The 17,261-nt window shown below is 34.9% G+C and overlaps 1 protein-coding gene across 6 annotated transcripts in view; it reads left to right on the top strand.

Annotated features, from left to right (window-relative positions):
- The window catches only part of NBEA (neurobeachin), a 536,299-nt gene that overhangs the window by 23,904 nt on the left and 495,134 nt on the right, over positions 1-17,261 (top strand). The gene's annotated exons all lie outside the window — the stretch shown is intronic.

Genomic DNA, 17,261 nt, shown 5'->3' with positions numbered 1-17,261 from the left:
TCAGGGTCATTTAATTGTTGGTTTCTATTGGTTATGTTTTATCTAGAGTATGGACTGTATTCTTTTTGTTAACTATATGTTACATAATTTTGAATTGTATCCTTAACACTGAATAATGCCATGCATTTTGTTATGTTTCTATGAATTTTATTTAAAAAGGTAAGGTGTCAGTTTACTTGGTTGAACTCAAACTGCAGAACTTTCTCTCATATAGCTGGCAGCAGTTGAAACCTAATGAACGTGAGTAGTTCATGGTTCAGCCAGACATTTGCCCAGGTTGTATTTGGGGCTTCCTCTCTCTTGTGCTCTTCGTTTCTAGAATTGCTTATATCATATTCAAACTGCTGTGATTATTCCTAATTTCTGGTTCATGATGTGGATTTGGGCCTGTTCCTAAACTGAAAGTTATAAGAAAGAATTTTACATAATATCATTACTTTTTTACACCTGTCGATGTTCTTTCTTTATATCTATCTTTGGTTGTTCTTCAGTGCCTTCAGATAGCTGTTTTTTAATATTTTGTCTAGAATTTATAGTTCTGATTTTTGCTATGTTAAGAATCACTCCACCATATTATCAGACCCTGCCTATATCCTAAATTATAAAACAAACAAAATCCTTTATTATGCCATTAGTTCACTCAACAAATATCACAGAGTCCCTTATGTGTGCTTGACAAGCGTTGGAAGTATAAATATTAAAGACATAGATCCTTCCTCTCAGGAACTTCACATATTTATAGAAGAAAATAAGGTAAACAGGTGTGATGAATACAATAATAGATTTCGCTTGGAAAGAAAGTGTGATTGATTCTCACTGGGCTAGGCAACATGGGCATGCTGGAGGAAGGGATGTCATTTAAGGAGGAATACAGTCTGAAGGAATATTACATCCTGCTTGGAGTTTGAAGGATTATTAGATGTTTGCAGGTAAATGGAGGAGGATAGCGCTTCATTTTTAAGAGACAAAGGAGATGATGTGAAACATAGAGCCACATTTGGTTGGAAATTTTAAAACCATCCTTACCTTCTTTTGCCCTTCCTTCTATTATGTCTGGCTTTGATTCCCCTAGCTTAAATCATTGGGTGACTGCCCCACTGATTTATAAAATTACAATGTGAATGGCCAATTTCCTCTGTGTTCTACAGATATTTCAGATTAGCACTTTAATGGCTCAGAAACGGGGGAGTAGTGAGGGCTAGAACATAAGAAATGCTGGTCCTGAAATTTGTCAGCCTTTCAAATGGCTGAGACAGCAGATGTAGATCGTAACTCTTAGATCACAGTGGTAAACTCCCAGTAAGAGTTAATTTCTGTTTGTGAATGCATCAGTCAACAGTGTTAAGGCCTGTGATCAGGTAATCTACTATTAGCTGTCAACTGTTTGCATCAGGGATCCTTGTTCTATTTGTACATAAGTTTCAACAGATATTCATTAGAAGCCCATTAGTACATTTTACTTTTGCTAACAGTTCCAGGTTCATCTTAATGGCGAGATTAACTGTCTAGCAGTTGCTGGGCCCCTCAGAAAATTGTCGCTGAGAACCAAGAAAATCTTAGCCTTCCATTTGGGGAAGGTTAGACTCAATTTGGAAATCTGGTGTTCCTTAATGGGGAGAAAAGGAGCTAGAATGAAATAAACAAATCAGCAAGTATTCAGTTTTTGACTTGGTTAAGAGATGTTTGAGAGAGAAATAGCACCCTTTGGTGGTTAACCATTGTGCTTAAGGTAAAGCTGGAAATTCTCGGTATGACTTTTAAGCCCCTCTGTAATCAGATACCTGCATAGCTCCCTAGCCTCATCTGCTGCTACTCTTCCATTCATCACTCCTTCCTCTTCACCTTTGCCTTCTGCACACCAGCCACAATGGTCATCTTTTGTTATCTTTATTTAGAGGTTTTTCCTATTCTGTGGCTTTGATAAGTACTGTTATCTCTGCCTAAAATTCTTTCCCTCATTTCTTTCATGTTCCCGTTGGTACTTTCTCCTTCCCCAGTGATCTCAGCTAAATTTTAAATTTTCAGTTATTTCATGACCTCTCCAAATAAGGTTTTTATGCGCTAATAATCTGCCTAAGTGCTAGAATTTAAGCTGTATGGCGTCAAGTTTTTATGTCCACTACTGTTCTTTGAGCACCTGATATAGGCTCTTGCATATAGTAGATGCTCAGTAAACATCTGAATGAATAACAATGAATAAGTCCAAAGATGAGCTGATTATTCAGAATTCTATTTAGCTAATTTTCGGTGAGAACTAAATTTTTGAAGATTAGTGTGAATCATTTATTCCTACCTCTTCTTATCAGAGTGAGGAGGTAGGTCTCTAGAACTAAATAACCAAGATATATGACAACTGCTTTTAGAGATTTATTGTCATATCGATTGAGTATGATCCTGGTTACAACACAGTGAGTAGTGCCTATTATGTAGATGGTGCCCTGTGCATACACTGAACTGAAGTACAGTGAGTAACATTATATCTGACTTTCATTCAGTCTGTTACAAACATGTTCATATATAAGAAGCTTTGTAGTTCTTTTCTGTACCCTTCATTAGTTAGTTTTTGATTTTTTTTTTTAGCTATTTGAATCCAGTTTCGATTATGATTCTTTTGGAAAGATAGGTAGAAACCAGTTAAAGGTCACATAGGTAAGGATATGAAAAGGAGATTGAATGAAGTTGGATGGTTTATGTGAAATAATTCAAAGAGTGCCTGTATTAAATTTCAATGATGTAAAAGGGGTTTATACCAGTCATTTATTATCTACTTTAATGAAGAGATGAGAAAAGAAAAATTCAGCTTTCAGCAGGAGAAATTTATTTCACCTGAAAAGAAATATTTTGAGGGTTTCAAAATTTTCTAGGAAGTGAGGATGTTCACAGTCCATCTTTGAAGACCTTTTAAGAAGAAAATAGGAAAATATTAGTTTAAAAATACCGAATTGAATAAAGACAACTGGCTTGGGTAGGATCTCTCAGCTATTTTTAGTTGTGATTATGTGATTGCCTGGTTTTATTTAATGTACTTGTTAGTTTCAGTGACTCATATATAATTAGTTGCTTAATCATTAAAAAAATTATATATATAAATATATATAATAACATACTAAATATATATATATATACTTTTTTAAGTTCCCAGAGAGCAATTGTGTGCATGTGTATGCAGTACATGAGTGTTATACTTTGTCTCTCCCTCTTTTAAAAATTTTATTTATTTATTTTTCTTACTGACGTATAGTTGATTTACAATGTGTTAATTTCTGGTGTATAGCATACTGATTCAATGTTTTATACGTATATATATGTATTCCTTTATATATTCTTTTTCATTATAGGCTATTACAGGATATTGAATATTGTTCTCTGTGCTATACAGTAGGACCTTGTTTATCTGTTTTATATATAGTAGTTAATATCTCCAAATCCCGAACCCCCAATCTATCACTCCTCACCCCTCTCCTCCCTGGTTTCCCTCTTTTTTTCTATAGTGGTTTTCATAAGGGGATTACTTTTTAAAAATGAGATTTACTTTTTAAAAGTGGGATTTGATCTTATTTGGAATTTGAGATAAAACATTTCATATTAACTAGACTTCTTAAAATTTTCCCCATGATTTATATTCTCTCTAGAAAGTTACAGAAGCAGGAAGAATCCAAGCCTTTTAGACTTCTGTCCTGAAGAAGAGACTTTTGCCAGAAGATATTAGTAATTAGGAAGTTTGGGGTCAGAGACCAATGAAGTCCTAATATTTTTTAACCTAATATTTTTTAATTGAACATTTTTCTAATTAAAAAAAACCCTTAGTGAAAAATTCAGACTGTTAGGAAGTAATAGTCATTCATAATGCTGTTATAGAGAGTTGACATTTATAATTTACAGTAGTTCCATCTAGTTTTTTTTTTTTTTCCTATCTTGGATAGACATTAGGCAGAATACAAGGCAGCCTCTCCCATGTTGTATATATGTTGGATGTTGCAACCATGGTATGGTGTTATGGGTTGAATTATACTCACCCCGCCTCTCCCCCAAAAAAGAAGGTATGTTAGGAGTCTTAACCTCCAGTACCATAGCATGTGACCTTATTTAGAGATAGGATCTTTAGAGAGATAATCAAGTTAAAATGAAGTTATTAGGATGGGCCCTAATCCTATATAACTGGTATCCCTGTGAAAAGGGAAATTTGGACACAGAGACAGACATGCATAGAGGGACGGTGATGTGAAGAGACACAGGGAAGATGATGTGAAGATGGTCATCTGTAAGTCAAGGAGAGAGACCTGAAACAGATCCCTCCCTCCTAGCCCTCAGAAGGAAACAACCCTGCCGACACCTTGATTTCAGATTTCTAGCCTCCAGAACTGTAAGACAGTAAATTTGTTGTTTAAGCTACCTAGTTTGTGGTGCCTTTTTAACACAGTTTTAGCAAACTAATACAATATGGTATCAAATTGCATTATAGCAACTTGATAATTACTTTATGTCTTGAATTTTAAAGTTTCCTTATATTTGTTTTATGCCTATGTTAGGAATATCCAACTAAATTGTAAATTTTTAAGATCTGGTTTATATTTCCCTATCTTTTCCTTCCCTTTAGTACATCATATAAGATATAAAAGATGTTTGCATGATGCAAATAGGCATGGTTTTGATGAAAAGAATTTCTTCTTATGTAGAAACAACACTATGTACAATATAGAATTGGGGAGAAATTATTCAATTTTAGGCATTTTTCTTTTAGCTGAATAATTATTTTATATACTTGGACTCTAATATTACTGCTATAAAACCTAAAATACAACTTGATACTTAAACATTCTTGCATAGGTGAATTTTGAGATATTTAAATATAAAATTACATAAAAATTAAAAATTGATATGGTTTTTATTATTTATTTTAATTTTATTTTTACCCCAGGTAATTTACTTGCCACACCATATTGAATTTGTAGCAATATTAGGGTTCAATAAATCTTTGTGGAATGAATGCTGATACCTGAAATGGTAGTGAGGGGAGTTGGACCTTTCAAAAAGTTATATATCTGTGTAATCATGATCAGATGGGATTTATACCGAAGTGAAAATTAACTTGGTTTTGGAAATGATCTGTAGTAGACTTCTTTTGCAGTTACTCTTTCAAATCGTCATAGCAATAATGAGTGAAACATGGAAGTGAGAACCAACTGTTGTCCTTATTTTATAAGAAAGGAAATATACTCTGGAGGTTAAGTGAATTGAAGATAGGGGCACATTGGAAAATCATACTTTTGAATATGATTTGTGTATTTACCAGATTTGGATTTAGGAAAGGTCACTCTTAAGTGCATGTGTGTGTTTGTGTGTGTATTTTCTGATTATAATAGTATGTATTCTCATTGCAGATCATTTTGAAAATGTATGTGAAGAAGAAACTAAAAATTACCAGTCATCTCATTGCTCCATAGTAATCACTGTAAACACTTTGCTACTTTTTAAATGCCATTATTTATGTTCTGTATTCAAAGTGGTGTGGAAGCAAGACCGCTGGACCACATATCATGAAACCTGGATGTTCTGCCTGTCTATTCCTTTAGTTGTTGACTCTCTTTTTTTTTTTTTTTAAATAATGAAGGATTTCTTCTCTTACCCTTCTTTCTGTCCCAATTTCTAATAAATTATTTTTATTAAATAAATATTAAATAAATATTACTTTGATTTCCAGTGAAGTAAATGCCCAATGAAGAACAAAGACATATGATGTTTAGGTTAACTCATACAGTTTTAATTCTGGGAAATATGATACGTTAGATTTTTTTGAAATATAAAGAGTAAGTTGAGCATTGCCCATTTGACTCTGTAAAGGCCTAGGGTCTCCACTGAAGAGAGCAGCTGGAGTAGGTGGCTGTGATAAAATTCTTTTCAGGTTAAAAGAGCTGATATTCTAATTCCATTGCACATTGGTATATGAACTCATTCATCTTTATTATTATCCCCCACCTAATTCTTCTTTATTATTTTGCTTTCCAGACCAACAAGCTGATATACCAAAAACTCTTGCATGTGACTATAGTTATTTTAATATATTTGCACTGTATAATGTAGATAATTTATGAGTTACAGACATGATAATCCCTCAGACTTATTCTTTGGCCAGTAATCTGTTTTATGAAAAACTGAAGTTATTCTTTGTATTTTTACCAACCTTCTCCCAACCAAATATTACTGAAACTATTATTAAAAATCTTTTTACCTTTTAAGAGCCCCACTTTGGAGCTGAGTATTATGAAGCTGTTATTCAAAGTTGCGTTCATTGTTGGAATTTCTGGCAGCATATCTATCTATTTCTACTGTCAGATGCTTGTATATTGTACTAACAGTGGTAAGTAGTGACAGAAAGGTTTTCTAGTATCCAAAGGGTTTATATTTTCCTGCTTAGTGCCAGTTCTAACTGACCTTATTCTGATTAAACCAATGAGATACATCATGGTACCTTTTTCATAGCGCCATTAGCTTACTTTTACTCCTTTTTATGTAGACATACTCCAGCTTCATGCTTATCAGATATTTTTCAGTGTAGATTTAATAAAGTCATGTACTAAAAAAGGCACATCTCTGACCTTACTGTAGAATTAGAGAAATATTTTACTTATTCTGACAAAAAACAAATAAAACTGGAGTAAAATTTAGTCCTGCACTTATTCTTCAAAACTTTATTTATAATAATAACATTTTAAAATGTTATTTTAATAACATTTTTATTTATTTATTGTAATTTAATAATAACATTTTAAAATGTAATAACTCAGTGAGAGTTATTTAATCCATTTCTTGTGTTTTCTCAGTGACTCAGAGATCACAAAGCTATGTATAACGTGGGTATAGAAATTAAATTTGCTATTTTAGTAATTTTAATTAATATTTTAATAATAAAATAACATTTTAATTAATTTAATAGGCTTATTACCTTAGTTTTTGTTAAGTTCAGTACTTTAAAATGTGAGTACAGATTTGAGAATTAAAATGCACTCATATAGTTGAAATGATTTGTATTCAGTTTGACTGAAGTGCTAGTTTACTGGTAGCACTGCATACCTTGAGATTAATTCTAAGCCATATTCTCACTTCTTCCAGTTCTGCATGTCATTCTTCTATGGGCATAACCCAAGATATAAACCTCTGTGGTCAAGTTTTCTCTTCTGTAAACTTGGTGAAGTGTAGTGATTCAGCACGTGGTCACTGTGTATTGAGTACTTACTTGCCAGGCACTATTATGAGTTGAAGCAATTAAACACATGGTTTTTACTCAGGTCATATTACTCTAGTTGTAGACAGATAATAAAACAATAATGATTACAGATTGATAAATGCTTTCATAAATATAATCATAAGCTATATGTGCATAGGAAATGACACTGAATGGGGCATATGGGTTAGAAAATGCTTCCTTTTAAGAAATAACTCCTGAGCTGAATCCTGTCAGCCAGATCCAGGGGATTAAAAAGGACATTTCAAGCATGTGCAGAAGCTTAGAGTTATAAGAAAACATGACCTTCTCTTTCTTTGCCCTGTTTCCCTGTCATTGGCTCCTTTTCTGTAAAAACGTTTCTTGGTATTCTCAGTCTTTCCCTCCAGTGGTGTCTTTTACCTCACCTGACAACTAAGTGCTTTTTCATTTTTTTCAAGTGCAGTGTACTTCAAGATGAGCAAAGAACTTGGCATTCTCTAAATACTTTGCTTCCAGATCACTTTTTTTCATCATCATCTTTCCACAGTTCCTTCTCACCTTGAAATCTGTGCTGTCCCTGCTTTATTGCAATTGTTCCTATACTTACTGCCATTATCTGTTAACCTACAGGATACCCCTCAAGGACTTTTGCCACCTAGCTCTCCGTTTTCCTTTGTAGCCTCTCTCCTAAGCCTCACGGATGAATTCACCTCACAGGGAAATGTCTCCCGCAGAGCAGGCCTCTCAGTTCCTTCCTATTCCAACAACTTGTATTTTCATGCCACTTCAGCAACCAGCATATATGGCCAGATATCAAACTTTGGAATCACCAGAACTATTGTTTTAAAAATCTTGATTTTACAGTGACCTATTCTGATATCAACATACCTTTCTATGTTCCGTTCCCAGTAACCTGACTTCTGCCCTCGTTGAGACATCTGGTGTCTTGAATCTCTTTACTTCATTCTTCTTTCTACCAAATTCAGAGTCAGTTGAATACTGTTTCAGTTAGGCACATGTGTGAGAATCTTTGGCTTCTTTGACCTCGGCACTCTTTTTTTTGTTTTGATAATCCCATAAAAACATATACATAGTCTCTACAGTAGCTGTAAGTGTGCCTGGCAGTGCTGCGGGGTGGGGGTGGGTGGAGTGGAGTCATGTAATCATCTTGACTGGTTTATTAGAAACTCATGTACTTCTGTCTTATCTGGCTTTTTAATGTCTCTCCATAATTTTAAATGTTTTTAATTTTGGTTGTATATGCCATCAGGCTTTTTCTAATGTGTATGAAGACGTGATCAGGTGTGCTGCTGTAAGATAAACTTGGATATTATGTATTTGTTGATTATCTTCTGTGCCTCATCCAATCCCTATTCTCAATAATAAAATAATACTCTTGAACCCACCTTCCAACTTGTGATCTAGATAATACCAGTATTGTCGAAGCTCCCTTTGTGTTACTCCCCCATCCCATTTTCCTCATCTTCCTTAGAATAACAAATTTTGTCAGTATTATATTTATCATCCAAGCCTTTTTACATGTTTTTTTTAAAAAGAAAACATGTATGTGTACCTCAGCCATTTGTTTTTTAATTAAGGTTTTAAAAATATACATGCTTTATAAAAATGGAAGCCAAATATAGTGATTTTTTCTGATTAAAAAAAAATCAATATCATGGGTTTGACTATCTTCCTTAAACCTCACAACACCACTATGAGATAGATACTATTATTACCCACACTTTACAGATCTGGAAGCTGAGCACAGAGGTATGTTTAAATAACTTGCCTAAGATTATACATCCAGTAAGTGTCAGTATCTAGATTTCAACCCAGGCATTCTATCTCAAATTCCAGACTTTAAAGCATTGTACAGTGCTCACATTCACTAATAGTCAGGGCAATGCAAATTCAACTGTGATGCTCACCATCCATGGATGTGTCTGTATGTATTTACTTTTTATCTCTCAAATATTTACATGTATTTAAAATGCCAACAGATTATCTGCAGAGGATTGAGAATCAGATGGACAGGTCAGCACATTCCTTATGAGCAACATCAGATTCCATGAGACAGTGAACTGATAAAAGGGGTAGGGGAAAATAACTTTGAATCTAGAAATGGCCTACCCAGAGAAATTACCATTTTAGAATAGGACAGAAAAAAAGACAATTTCAGGCATACAGTGACTGAGAAACTGTCCTGTCCATTGCTGAGAGACTTCATAACGATGTGCTCTAGCATGGGGAGCAGTGAACCAAGGTAAAATAGTGGGATATGAGATGTACTGAACCACAAAGAAAGCAGTAAAATATGTTGTTAAACCTAAATATAATTGAAAAAATTACATGGGGCGTTGGGAGAGGAGGAAGTGTAGAAGAACACAATAGTAAGCTATGGTTCTGGTCCTGTTTGGGAGAAGGGCAGGTATACTTGCCAGCATCAGATTTGGCTAGGAGAAAACGACTACTGCTGCTACTAATACCACCTACACTAAGCATTTAGCACACGGTAGATACTTTGTAAACATTTTACAGAAATTATAAGAAAAAATAAAGATACATATGCAGAGGCATTATCTTGAGTGTGAGCACACACTTGTGAAGGTGTGTAACAAGCCCTCTGTTTTATACCAGTGTTTTCATTTGTGCATTCAATTATCAAACTATCACTCTGAGATTCTCTCTCTGCCTATTGTTGGACATTCGTGACCAGTTTGAGTGAGTACACGGGGATGGATATCTGCTTGTCCGTTACAGTCACCTTCTGAATCTGGGAGAGAGTTCTTCTGATGGGCATCAACATGTGCTACTCTAATGCACCCCTCAGATTCCGTAGTGATTTCCATAGGGCCGTTCCCCATATGAGCATCCCTTTAATAGGCCAGGTTTCCATTGCCCTTCTGCCTGACCATTGGCCACTACCCATGAGTCAGTAAAAACCCAAACATAAGGGCTTTTACTATTGTTCAGTTTTACCCTCACCGCTAGGAAAACAATATGCAATTCAGCACACTGGGCTAATCTGTTTTTATCTTCTTTGATCGGCGTGGTGGCTGTCCAAACAGGATGTTGTCCATTCTCCTTGGAACTGCCATTCACAAACCAAGCAGCTGATTGTTGGTCATCAAGAACTGTTCGTAGGGCACTGCCTAAGTGACAGTGAAATCTAGCACCTCCTCACACAGTTTCAGAGTCAATCCTATGGGGCAAAGAGGCTCCCTGCTGAGATTGTCCTCCTTGCATTCCCCAGGCAGCATGTATCAACTATATCCATTTTATTATGTTCTGGGCCCTGCCTTTCCCATTAGAGTGTTCCTCTGACATCATCCTAGACATTATTGCTATTTCAGGTTTCAAGCTTGTTTTATGTCCTTCAGTCGTAGGGGTAGCTTCAGTTAATAATGTCCAATAGCAAGGTAGTAAATATGCTTTAACTGGAAATTCTCCAGTCTGAAGTCCCAGTAGTCATTGCTGGGAGGCACTCACAGGCTTTTGCCCTGAGCCAGTCTGTGCTGCACACAATGCTTTCTCACAAAGAACTTGTCCTTCCCAGCACTCTGGCTTCTGTTCCACACTTTGTGCACTCAGGCAGTGTTACTGGTTCCTGTTTAGCATGTCCAATTAATATTCCTTGAAGGGCAGATTTACATGCCTATTTTACAATGCTACATAGGGGAAGTGTTTCCTAGTCAGATACAGTGTCCATCCCCATAATATAGTTAGGTTAAAGATGTACAGCCACTTCACATAAAGCTTGTTCAAACATACCAGTTCTCCTACAAACTTTTACCTTAATTCCATCAACTCTTACTTTCCTGATTGTAGCTTCTGATAGGACTTCATCCATAGGCTTTACTTTTACAATACTAGGTAGAGGAAGGTGTTCCTACCCAGACATGAATAACATCTGTTTCCATAAAACATTCAGGTGAGGTTGATACAACTTCTTTACATAATACCTACTTAAACATTTCAACTTTCATGTCATATCATGCCATCCATTACATTTTTGTGTACTCTCAATCTAATTGTAGCCCATGTAAGGGCTTCATCAATGGTTTGGTACCACAGTTTGCGAGACTGTTGTACAAAGGAGTTGTGGAAACTTCTCTTTTCTACCCCTTGTCATTTTACCGACTCTTGTACGGAAGGCTTTGGTCTCCAGTAAAGGATTGAGCCAAAGGACCCTGCCCTTTTATGAATCTTTATTTTAATTAATCTGCCAACCACCATCCTAAAATATTGCAGGTCAGATTTCTCATGTTAATCTGCCTTCTGCCTTTACATTTTTTTTAAACTGGGGTAAATAGGTGGATTTGTTTGAGGGCCTTTAATTTTGGAGTCCAGCAGTGGGTCAGAGGTCTCTGGCTCACCCAACCTTTGGTAATTCTGTATTAAAACATGTTTTTTTTAACTTCATCAGTGTTTGTTTTATTTATCCTATTTCTTAATAACCTTCGAAAGATTTCTACCCTGCTGGGATGAGTCCTGTGACCCCTCCCCTTTTAGTTTCTTGTTTAGCACCTAGCGATATTTACTTCTTTCACCTTATTTTTTAGTAGCTGTTTAAAAATTTCTGTTTATTGAGAGAGGTCCCTTGACTCTCCCCTGGGCTCTCCCCATTCTCTGATTAACCAAATGTTCTTATTAACATCTGTATACTGTGTGGGGTTGGTTGAATATACAAATACAAAACCTTGGATATGGAGGAACCACAGATACAGAGGAACCAGGGATACTGAGGACTTACTACAGATTGTTACATGTGGATTTTCGATTGCTTGGAGGGTTGTCTCCCATAACCCCTGCATTGTTTAAGGGTCAAGTGTATATATTTATTATAAATCAGAGTATCATATCAGGTCAGCTCTCAAAAAGCAGAAACTATAGTATGTTCAAGGAGAAAGAGACAGACATTAATAATCAGAGACTTTAACTTCCTCTTCATCCAGCACAGATCATGTGCGTGAAAAATTACCAAGTATGTAGACTACCTTAAAATATGATCAAGGATAGATCTTATTTATATCAAACTCTAAACCCTGACACTATGGGACCATGTCTTCTTTTTAAGTGCACATGGAATGAATGGACATTGAACATGTCAGAGGCCAACAACAACAAAAAATCTCAGTGATTTCCAAAGAATAGAGATGAGAAAAAGAGTATTTTCTGATCATAAAGCAATGTGTTAAGACTGAACAAGCTCAATCTAAAAACAGCAAGAAAGGAGAAAAGTGATTCACAGAAAACCTTGGATAAATAGTATCAAATGATGAAACTCAAACAATTTAGTATTTAGTTTGATGTTCTTTCTTCAAAAGGAAGCAATGTATGGATTGGGGGAGTAAGTGCAGAGCTTCACAAGCAGAGCTCTTTCCAGAGGGATTTTGGACAAGAGGGATTTTTATATAGCGCTGTTTCCACAGCTGCAGTGTGGAAACACAGCATGATTGGTTGGGGTTGGATATCTGTCCTTATTTAGAAAAATTAAAGAACAAGGAAGTATGTATAGAGCCCAGATTTGCATTGGCATTTGGGGTTCAGCCAACTAGATAAAATGCATTTTTGATCCAGGGGAGCATTTACAGGAACACCAGAGTTTGGTTTGCTGATGGGGCACAGTGGGCAGAAACTGATCCATCTTGGGCCTAGAAATTTATTTTGACAATCGAAAGCACAAAAGTGATAGAAAAAAATTGATATATTAGTGATCAAAATAAATGGCAGTGGAGTGCATATAATAGTATATGATTGAGATTGTAATGTGGGAAAGAAAAGAAAATTCAGGTATATGCTTTTTAAAAGAGATGTGTAATTGGTAAAAGGATAGAAAATGAACCAGGTGATTAGCAGTACTTTTCACTACCCCCCCCCCCCAACAAAAGCTAGGTAACTTTATTAAAAGTACACAATTTTGCTTTCAAGGTAAGGATAAAGAGGATCACTAAATGATTACGTTTCCATTCACTTAAAATAGCTAAAAAAAAGAATGTGGAAAGAACGTAAGTGATTTTAATTCCACCAAGTGTGTGATTGCCTGTATGTTCCCATATGATTCAGGAACATTACACTTTGAAATTTTTATCCGTGTACATTTTATTCCTTAAATTGAATGTTGGTCTGATTTAGAGTTAGCATGCTTTATCTTCTAATCTAGATCATAAGGCTGTTCAAGTCTTTTGTGAATTTTTGGATGTTCAAAATACTTTGAGTGATTAAAAAGGAAATAAAAGTGAAAACAACACAACACCACAATGAAACACTAGACAGCTGGACTTGGTATGCCACTACCAAGCTTTGTTTTTTCCTCTTGAATAGTTTCTTGTTTCATTAATGCCTTTTAAGGCTTTAATGTCCCATTTGGGAAGCAGTTCTTGTAGATTAGGGAAATGCCTATATTTTTCCTTTGTAGAAGATACCAGTGCACTTATTTGATTTATGTAGTAACTTATTTATTTCAGCAAGTCTACCATTGAATAGAATGGTCATGGTATTCCCATTGGGTACACGACATTATAAAGGTGCAATCTGGTTGAGGATCCAAAATAAAGAGACGTTAGAATAAGCAGTGCTTGCCTAGAAATTGCTCATCTAAAAAGAGTAATAGAACAAATGTGAATTTGCAAAGTTGATGTAATGCAGTTATGTACATGATAGAATCAAGATAGAGCTGTTGCCTTTATTTTTAAGAAGTGTAAGAATTTAAAAAAATTATCATGACGCATTATCTTTCCCAGTTTTTCATTGCTTCATTTATTATATATCATGCATTCAGCTAATACTGATTAACATTTATGTGTCAGGCAATTGAGTGTTACAGGTTAAATGGTGAACTATATTTTAAGAGACAGTTCTCCATTTTTTTAATTGTTTTTGTTTTTGTTTTGTTTTTTGGCATATTTTGTATCAGTGTTTGTTCTTTTCAAGGATTTTTGAATCCTTGAATCTTTTTATTCTTTTCAGGGATTTGTGTATAGTAAACAGCCTTGAAAGAGATATTTAGGGCACAGAGCAGATTTGTTTCCCAATCATGTTAATAAAGATGTGTCCCTTTAAGGCAAAGATTGGTCAGGCTTGCTAGCAGTCCCCATAGAAGATTGGAGTTTTCTGCATGTTTGGTAGCTGCCCGGACTTGTCTCTGCATCAGCCTTTTGGGACTCTGAGGGACAGAGGGAACCGATGTAGACATGAAGATCACACAGGCTGATGTGCTTGAGTAATGAAATCCTTTGTCTCTGACACAGTAGCCTCCTGTCTTTTGCCAGCTTTATGAAATGGGCAGGCTAATTTGTTAGTTTGCAAGTAGGGCAAAATCTCAGACCCTTCACAGTTCTTGACCCAGTAGATTCTGGGTTTTTGATCTTGCAGAATCTGTTTTCCAGTGGAAGAGAGAGACTGTGAAACAGTTAATTACACTGTGATAATTGTTGTGATGGAGAATTTCAGTTAGTTTGGAAGTACTAGCAGGAACACCTAACCCAGCTAATCTGATTAAGGAGAGTCAAAGAGAGCTTTCTGAGGGAGCTGACATGATGAAACCTAGAGGAAGAGAATAAGTTAGCTAGGCAGAAGACAGGGATGGGAAAGAGTTTATATTTTTTAAATTTGTGTGCATGATTGCTTTAGGCTTCTCTTTGTTTTGTGTTTATGAATTTTAATTCACATTTTAAGTTCCTGGAAGACAGGCACCATTATATATCTCCCACAGGTTTTATTCTGTGTTGTATGCCTTAAACATTTCTTCATTTCTTTTAAGCTGCATATAGTTGAGTGTTTTGTTCTTAAAAATATATCCAGTTTGACAATCCTTATCTTTAAATTGGAGTGTTTAATCTCTGTATGTAACAGCTGATGTATTTGGCTTTAAACATACCATATTACTGTTGGCTTTCTATTTGTCTTGCCTATTGAGCATGTTTTCCTTACCTTTCTTGCCTTCTTTTGGATTTAAATATTTTTATTATTATTTACCCCTCTCTATTATCTTTTTAGAAATATATTCTTTTGCTCTTCTTTCAGTGGTTACTCGAGACATTATACACCTTTGATTTATTAAAGGGTGAAATAAAATCCATTCTTTTTCTCTCTCTCCCAAATTCAGTGCTATTATTTTTATTTACCTTAATCGTTTTTATTTGCAAACAATGCTGCTGACAAGGGCTTAACTTCCAGAATATACAAACAGCTCATACAACTCAATAACAAAAAAACAAACAATCCAATCAAAAAATGGGCATAAGATCTAAACAGACATTTCTCCAGTGAAGATACACAGATGGCTAATAAGCACATTAAAAGATACTCAATATCGGTAATCATCAGAGAAGTGCAAATCAAAACTACAATGAGATATCACCTCACACCAGTCAGAATGACCATCATTCAAAAATCCACAAATGATAAATGCTGGGGAGGGCGTGGAGAAAAGGACACTTACACTACTGGTAGGAATGTAACTTGGCACAGCCACTGTGAAAAACAGTATGGGATTCCTTTGAAAAACTAAATGTAGAGTTACCATATGATCCAGCAATCCTACTCTTGAGCATATATCTGGAGAAAACTCCAATTTGAAAAGATACATGCATCCTAATGTTCACAGCAGCACTATTTACAATAGTCAAGATATGGAAGCAACCTAAATGTCCATCAACAGATGACTGAGTAAAGAAGATGTGGTGTATATATACAATGGAGTCCTACTCAACCATAAAAAATGAAATAATGCATTTGCAGTAACATAGATGGACCTAAAGATTATTATACTAAGTGAAGTAAGTTGGACAAAGACAAATATTCACATGATATCACTTATATATAAATGAGATAAATGAGCTTATTTACAAAACAGAAACAGACTCACAGACATAGAAAACAAACTTATGGTTTCCAAAGGGGAAGGAGTCAGGGAGGGATAAATTAAGAGTTTGGGATTAGCAGATGCAAACTGCTATGTATAAAATAGATTAAAAAAACAAGTTCCCACAGTATAGCACAGGGAACTATATTCATTATCTTGTAATAACCTATAACAAGAATATGAAAAATAATATGTATATATGTGTATAAATGAATCACTGTTGTACACCTGAAACTAACACAAGATTGTAAATCAACCATATGTCAATTTAAAAAAATCTTAACCTTTTATGTCTTTTAAGCCTTTCTTGACGTTGTTATTGATATACATAGCAAATACTTATTTAGATTTACTGGTATATTTACCCTTTTCCTAACTTTTATTTCTTCTGGCATTTCTAAGCTTACATCTGGGATTATTTACTTTCTGTTTGAAAATACATTTAGTGTTTTAAAAGTATATTTTCTTTGTTGAAAATTTACAGGTCACAGTCTCTCTTTGTGTCTCTGTGTATGTACATGTGCATGTGAAACTTTTATTTTCCCCTTCATTTTTGTAGAATATATTTCTATATATAAAATAAAAGTTGGTCATTTTTTTCTTTCTTCACTTTGAAGATAAAATGACTTCTATTGTTGTTTTCTGACTTCTGTTGTTTCAGTTTTAAAACAATATGTTGCTACTTTTTGAAAATAATATGTTTTCTTCCCTTGGCTACTTTCTAAGCTATTTCTTTGTTTACATATACATATTTAGCACGTTTTATTGATGTACACAAAAGTGATTTTCTTAATGTTAGTGAACTGAATGACAGAAGTGATTCTTGAATCTGTGGCTTAGTTTCTTTAAATAGCTTTGAACATTTCTTTGCCTCACTGTGTTCGAACAGTGTTCTGCTCCTTTCTGTCACCTGTCTTTCTGGAGATCTGATTATCCATATGACAGATCTACTTGTTGTCTTTCACATCTTTTTTTCACCTCTGTTTTAATCCTTGTTTTACTGTGTGCATATGTCTGCATTTTGGGGGATACATTTTCCAGTTCACTAATTCTTTCTTCAGCTGTATGTAATCTGCTATCAGACTCATCACTGAGTTATGAAATACAGTTATTTTATTTTTCGGTTCTAGAAAGTACATTTTATACTCATAGTTTCCTATTAGCTGCTGAAATCCTAAATCTTGTTGTTTA

The sequence above is a fragment of the Camelus dromedarius genome, chromosome 13, assembly GCF_036321535.1.
Source record: "Camelus dromedarius isolate mCamDro1 chromosome 13, mCamDro1.pat, whole genome shotgun sequence".
Taxonomy (NCBI): Eukaryota; Metazoa; Chordata; class Mammalia; order Artiodactyla; family Camelidae; genus Camelus; species Camelus dromedarius.
The sequence above is the reverse complement of the archived record's forward strand: the minus strand, read 5'-3'. Positions and strand labels throughout refer to the sequence as shown.